Genomic DNA, 7,905 nt, shown 5'->3' with positions numbered 1-7,905 from the left:
TGATACTGGAGATCTGTGGAGGTGCGACTGCACCCTGCGTGACGGGAGATGTCTCCCGTGTGGTGTGTGCTATTCTGATTTATTTATAAAGATTAAGCCACCCAAGAGGTGGCACGGGCATGAATAGCCCGTAATGTGCTATTCTCAAGTCGCTTGCTTATGTACGGTGACGACACCTCACAGTAAGATATAGAAGGGTGGAAAACCGTTACCTGTAAATAGGGATAGGATTAATGCTTGTGTAATTAGTTATGCCATTATGATGATGAGATAATGGAGTATATGGATTACTCGATCACTACATCACCTTCAACTATTACTAGGGGAACTATTCCATGGTCCAGCGATTTTCTGAAAAGGAGTTTCACTGGCAAGCATAGTGAATTAAGAGCATAAGAATAAAGGTAACTGCAGAAGGCCTATTGGCCCATACGAGGCAGCTCCTATCTATAACCACCCAAACCCACTCATATACATGTCCAACCCACGCTTGAAACAATCGAGGGACCCCACCTCCACCACGTTACGCGGTAATTGGTTCCACAAATCAACAACCCTGTTGCCAAACCAGTATTTACCCAAGTCTTTCCTAAATCTAAACTTATCCAATTTATACCCATTGTTTTGTGTTCTGTCATGTGTTGATACTTTTAATACCCTACTAATATCCCCTTTGTTATGTCCATTCATCCACTTGTAAACCTCTATCATATCACCCCTAACTCTTCGCTTTTCCAGTGAATGCAATTTAAGCTTTGTTAATCTTTCTTCATATAAAAGATTTCTATTTTGGGGAATTAACTTAGTCACCCTACTCTAGACACGTTCAAGTGAATTTATATTCATTCTATAATATGGCGACCAAAACTGAACTGCATAATGTAAATGGGGCCTAACCAGAGCAAGATATAGCTGAAGAACCACACCAGGTGTCTTGTTACTAACACTTCGATTAATAAATCCCAGTGTCCTATTTGCCTTATTACGAGCATTCATGCATTGATCCTTTTGTTTTAAATTCTTACTAATCATAACTCCCAGATCCCTTTCACAATCCGACTCGCAATCTCAACACCATCTAGCTCGTATCTTGTAACTATCATCATTACCTAGTCTCAAAACTTTATTTATCAGCATTAAACTGCATCTGTCAATCTTTTGACCATTTCAAAACCCTATTTAGATCAACTTGAAGTGATAGTGAGTCTTCTTCCGTGTTAATTTCCCTACCTATTTTTGTATCATCTGCAAATTTGCAAATGTTGCTACTCAACATAAGAACACAAGAACACAAGAACAAAGGCAACTGCAGAAGGCCCACCGGCCCATACGAGGCAGCTCCTACCTACAACCACCCAATTAATTTGCCAGTTCCTTTACGACTTGGGACTTAAATCCATTTACACTTTGGGCTTCTGAGTCTTTTAGTTTGTCAATGCTCTTCCTGATTGTGTCGCGTGTAATTGGTATTTCTCTTAATTCATTCTCCTTACCTCCGACAAACATTTGTGTTGGTGATGGGATGTCATTCAAGCTTTCTAGTGTGAACACTGATGTTAGGTATTCATTGAGAGTGTTTGCCGCCCTTTTATGATACAACTTAAAATTGTTAGTCTCATCTTTTATGGGTCCTACGGAGTCAGTTCTTTGTTTGGGTTTTACTTCGTATATACTTGCCCGAAACGCTATGCGTATTAGTGGCTTTAGGTATTGTATTTTAAATTTTAAAATTTTGCCCCGAGGTGCGAGTTTATTGGGAGTACTTAGCTGTATCATTAGCAAGGTAATTAACTATAGTTTGCTGTCCTCCGTCCTTTAACAAATCCATTGACCCCTCCCCTAACCTGCCTATTTTGTGCAATAGTCGGTTTAGGATGATCCTTTCAAGCATCTTCCAAGTGCATTACATGAGACTGATAGGTCTATAATTGCCAGGGTCATTGGGTTTCGGTATTGGGACCATTATTGCATGTTTCCATTGTGTGGGCAACACTCCACATAGGAATGACTTGTTAAACAGGTGGAGTAGTGGATTGCCAGACACTTCACACAGTGCATTGAGTATGTCGTAGGTGACGCCATCTTCACCAGGTGCTGTACTTTTACCCTTTTCATAGCCCCCTTTACTTCCTTGGCTGTAATTGGTTCCCCATACTCGTCATCACTAGATTGTGCTCTTTTTATCCTAATCCTTCTGTCATTATGTCGGAGGAGCTGTTCCCTGCTTACTTCTGCAGGGAGGGAGGAGGATGATGCTGCATCACTCCACTTGTGAATTAGTTCTTCAGCCTTACCCTGGGGGTCGTTGTGAGCCGCAGGCCGGGCTCTGCTCCCCTTAGCTACCTTAATTTTTGCCCACACTTGTCTTGCAGACGTTTCTCTTCCAATAGAGCTAGTGAACTCTAGTCATTGTCTTTCCCTTTGTAACTCATCTGCAATGTATGTACCTTTACCTGACTAAAAAATCTAATCTAAATCTATATCTAATCTATATGCTTAGATATATGCAAATGAGAGAGTAATAGAGCGAAACCTTTAAAATACTGAACAATTTGGAGGATATTGATTCATACAATTTCTTCAAAAGGTCAGATGTAACACGAACAAGGAGCAAAGGTTTCAAGCTCAACAAGCCACTGTGTAGGAGTGACAACAAATGCTTTTTAACCCATACGATTATGATCATGGCAATAAGGTTTCTAAAACAGTAGGCATTCTTCCAAAGCCAGACACTGTACTATGTTCCTCGCCCTAACCTAGTCACTCAGTATTATTCACTCATTTATCTATGTCTTGTCTATTTATGTCTTAAAGGTTACAAGACGTACATTAGTCAATACAATTGGTGCTTAAAATGTTAAGGATCTCTTGTGAAACACGGGTATTAATAAAAAAATTTATTATGTAAAATAAATAAAAAAGGCCCAAGGGCCATGAAGTAACAAGAATGCAAGGCCGGCACAAGCTGGCGTAAGTAGAGAAGACGGAAGATTCTTCATATTAAAAGACCCTGCTTCTCCAAGATGGCAGTCACACCCTGCTTGCCCTGGACAATCACCATATGGAGGACTGTTTACTGTGAAGGGAAGTCCACAAATGCAATGCCAGCATGAGTCAGTCTTGAAGGGTAAACGATGATGGCACCCTCACAGTAACACAAAAGCCGAGCAAGCCCAGTGAGGAAGACCTGTTGATGGGAAGGAGGAGAATCATTAGTCACAACAAAATCCACATAGAAACAAAGGAGAGAAAAAAAATAAAGTGGATGTCTTCTTTTTGTATAGACATAATAAATATTGCCATTTGGCTATGTATTTATATGATATATAATAGAATACAGCATAAAACAAAATAAGAAGGGTGATAGGAGAAGAAAAGATTAGTGTTCAGTGAGAATCCACAAGGTCTTCTCTGAATACTCTATTTTCTTCAAGGCTGTGGGTCCCTACAATTGCACCAGAGGTGGTACACACCCCTATTATTATTTAAACAGGTGAGTACACACGGTGTTAGCAAACTTAGCCTCCAAACACACACACACACATGGTATCAGCAAACTTAGCCTCCAAATACACACATGGTATCATCAAGCTTAGCCTCTAAACACACACACACACATGGTATCAGCAAACTTAGCCTCCAAACACACACACACACATGGTATCAGCAAGCTTAGCCTCCAAATACACACATGGTATCATCAAGCTTAGCCTCTAAACACACACACACACATAAACGGTATCAGCAAGCTTAGCCTCCAAACACACACACACACACACACATACATGGTATCAGCAAGCTTAGCCTCCAAACACACACACACACACACACATACATGGTATCAGCAAGCTTAGCCTCCAAACACACACACACATGGTATCAGCAAGCTTAGCCTCCAAATACACACATGGTATCATCAAGCTTAGCCTCTAAACACACACACATGGTATCAGCAAGCTTAGCCTCTAAACACACACACACACATGGTATCAGCAAGCTTAGCCTCCAAACACACACACACATGGTATCAGCAAGCTTAGCCTCCAAACACACATGGTATCATCAAGCTTAGCCTCTAAACACACACACACACATGGTATCAGCAAGCTTAGCCTCCAAACACACACACACATATGGTATCAGCAAACTTAGCCTCCAAATACACACATGGTATCATCAAGCTTAGCCTCTAAACACACACACACACATGGTATCAGCAAGCTTAGCCTCCAAACACACACACACACATGGTATCAGCAAGCTTAGCCTCCAAACACACACACACAGACACACATGGTATCAGCAAGCTTAGCCTCCAAACACACACACACACATGGTATCAGCAAGCTTAGCCTCCAAACACACACACACACACATGGTATCAGCAAGCTTAGCCTCCAAACACACACACACATGGTATCAGCAAGCTTAGCCTCCAAACACACACACACAGAAAATGGGGACATTGAAACAGTTGATAAACTTGATTTCAAGAGAGAGAGGTCACTATGGGGAACTTCAAATTTTTTTTAATAAGTAATTAGGCAGACTGTTGCTAGACAGGGAAGTAAATTAAATGTATGCCAAATTTTGCAAAATATACAATGAAGGCACACAAACATTCATACCAAAACAGAGATGCAGGGCCAGAAAACAGGATTGGTTCAACAGAAATTGAGAGAGGGCCACAGACCAAAAGACACAAAAATGGAATGAAAGACATTGAAAAACTACAAGCAGATGTCAACAAAGTTTTCGATTGGGCAGCAGAAAATAACATGATGTTTAACAGTGATAAATTTCAGGTACTCAGGTACGGCAAAAATGAGGATCTGAAACATAATACAGGGTGCAAAACACAATCGAATCTTCCCATAGTAGAAAAACAGCATGTCAAGGATTTGGGAATAATGATGTCCGACGATCTAACGTTTAGGGAGCATAACCAAGCAAATATTGCGTCGGCCAGAAAAATGATCGGATGGATTATGAGAACTTTCAAATCCAGGGATCCATCACAATGGTTGTACTCTTCAAGTCACTTATGTTGTCCTGTCTCGAGTACTGCTCAGTATTCACTTTCCCCTTCAGAGCACGGTTGCACGGTTGTTCCTGCCGGAACAACCGTGGACATCTTCAGGAGAAAACTGGACTGTTTTCTAAGAGAAGTTCCGGATCAGCCGGGATGTTGTGGGTATGTGGCCCTGTGGGCCGCTCCAAGCAACAGCCTGGTGGACCAAACTCTCACAAGTCGAGCCTGGCCTCGGGCCGGGCTTGGGGGGTAGAAGAGCAGAACCCCATCAAGCAGGTATCAAAATAGAAAGAAGCCAAACCCCCAATCATACCAGCGATACAAAGATGCGAGAAACAACTATACAGCAGTAAGGGAAGAGGCAGAAAGAAATTTTTAAAAAGGGATAATGGATAAATGTAAAACAGAACTGGGCCTATTCTACAAATTCATAAACAACAAATTGCAGGTAAAGGATAATATCCAGAGGTTGAAAATAGGAAACAGATTCACAGAAAATGATAATGCAATGTCTGAAACATTAAACCAAAAGTTCCAAAGTGTGTTTATACAAAATGAAATCTTAAGAGAACCAGACACAATAAGAATTTCTGAGAACATCATAGAGCGTATAGAGGTGTCTAGAGATGAAGTGGAAAATATGCTAAAGTAGCTAAGTAAGAACAAAGCAGTTGGTCCAGATGGAGTTTCACCATGGGTTCTGAGAGAATGTGCATCTGAGCTCAGCCTTCCACTTCACCTGATCTTTCAGGCATCCCTGTGTACAGGAGTCATAGCAAACATGTGGAAAAAGGCTAACATAGTTCCAATCTACAAAAGTGGCAACAGGGAAGACCCCACCTCTCTCAGTTATAGACCTGAATCATTGACAAGTGTAACAGTGAAAGGATTGAAAAAAAAAAAAAAAATAAAAACTAAATGGGTAGAACACCTTGAGAGAAATTATATAATATCACACAGACAGTATTGTTTTCGATCTGGAAGATCCTGTGTATCGAATTTACTCAGTTTCTATGATTGAGCCACAGAGATTTTAAAGGAAAAAGGTAGTTGGGTCGACTGCATCTATCTAGACATAAAAAAGGCTTTCGACAGAGTTCCACATAAGAGGTTGTTCTGGAAACTAGAAAATTTTGGATGGGTGACAGGTAAGCTTCTAACATGGATGAAAAATTTTCTGACTGATAGAAAAATGAGGGCAGTAATCAGAGGCAATCGGACTGGAGAAGTGTCACAAGTGGAGTACCACAGTACATGCACCAGAAATGTTCATTGTCTACATAAATGATCTACCAGTTGGAATACAGAATTATATAAACATGTTTGCTGATGATGCTAAGATAATGGGATGGATAAGAAATTTAGATGATTGTCATGCCCTTCAAGAAGACCTGGACAAAATAAGTATATGGAGCACCACTTGGCAAATGAAATTTAATGTGAATAAATGCCATGTTATGGAATGTGGAATAGAACATAGATCCCACACAACCTACAAATTATGTGAGAAATCTTTATATAATTCTGATAAAAGAAAGAGGTCTAGGGTTGATTCTAGATAGAAAACTATCACTTGAGGCCCACATAAAGAACGTTGTGTGAGGAGCCTATGCCACGCTTTCTAACTTCAGAATTTTGTTTAAATACATGGATGGCGAAATACTAAAGAAATTGTTCACGAGTTTTGCTCGGCCAAGGCTAGAATATGCAGCGGTTGTGTGGTGCCCATATCTTAAGAAGCACATCAACAAACTGGAAAAGGTGCAAAGACATGCTACTAAGTGGCTCCCAGAACTAAAGGGCAAGAGCTATGTGGAGAGGTCAGAGGCATTAAATATGCCAAAACTAGAAGACAACAAAAAGAGGTGATAAAATCACTATGTACAAAATAGTAACAGGAATTGATAAAATCAATAGGGAAGATTTCCCGAGACCTGGAACTTCAAGAACAAAAGGTCATAGATTTAAACTAACTAAACAAAGATGCCAAAGAAATATAAAAAAATTTCCTTTCGCATACAGAGTGGTACACGGTTGGAACAAGTTAAGTGAGAAGGTGGTGGCGGCCAAGACCGTCAGTAGTTTCAAAGCATTATGTGACAAAGAATGCTGGGTAGACGGGACACCACGAGCGTAGCTCTAATCCTGTAACTACACTTAGGTAACTACATTTGGTGTCAGCAAGCTTACCGTCGAAACACAGACAAACAGCCTGCCTATTATTCAAGGCCTTCTCTGAGTACTCTCTATTTTCTTCTCTGAGGCTATGGGTCCCTAATCTTGCACCAGAGGTGGTACAACTTTTAAGTTTTTAACTACTGCACTGAGCACCTGATTTTGGCAAAGACTTCTTAGTGCAATTGTCAAGGACATAGTTCTGGTATTTTTTTGTTTATAAATATTCAGGTATAGTTAATGTCAAAATGTTTCAAAACTCAACAATTTATATTTCAAAACAAAAAAAGTAATGAAAACATTACAAAACATTAAAATATAGCCTAATTAATTAATTAATAAAATAGCACAACTCTCAGAATGTCTAAAGGTGCTTTGAGCAATGAAGTAGTTAATTTTATATATATAATATTATATATAATATTATATATATAATATATATTTACCTGTGACTACTGCTTAGCAAAAATTTGATCTCTGTGAAAATTGGTCTCGTCATTGCTAGGAGATATTTTAAGACCATGATTTGCTGTGGATGGCACTGTAGTCTTCAAGTCATCAATCTAAAAATAGAGGTAATCTTTTAAAATGTAAATTTTGTATAAAAAAAAATGCAAAAATAAATTGCAAGAATAATATGAAGTTATTATACAATTTTTTTTTAATTATTTAAATATTTGTGACATTATTAAGAATGA

General features: G+C 39.4%; 1 long non-coding RNA gene across 1 annotated transcript; it reads right to left on the bottom strand.

Annotated features, from left to right (window-relative positions):
* Window positions 1-2,882: 2,882 nt before the first annotated feature.
* Window positions 2,883-7,832, bottom strand: LOC138357155 (uncharacterized). Its single transcript, XR_011224834.1, has 2 exons — window positions 7,654-7,832; window positions 2,883-3,187 (listed from the first exon to the last, which is right to left on the bottom strand). It is a non-coding gene; the product is annotated as an uncharacterized lncRNA (long non-coding RNA).
* Window positions 7,833-7,905: the final 73 nt, after the last annotated feature.

Source organism: Procambarus clarkii, chromosome 76 (genome assembly GCF_040958095.1).
Source record: "Procambarus clarkii isolate CNS0578487 chromosome 76, FALCON_Pclarkii_2.0, whole genome shotgun sequence".
NCBI lineage: Eukaryota > Metazoa > Arthropoda > Malacostraca > Decapoda > Cambaridae > Procambarus > Procambarus clarkii.
Note: the sequence above shows the minus strand (reverse complement) of the source record. Positions and strands in the feature narration are given on the sequence as shown.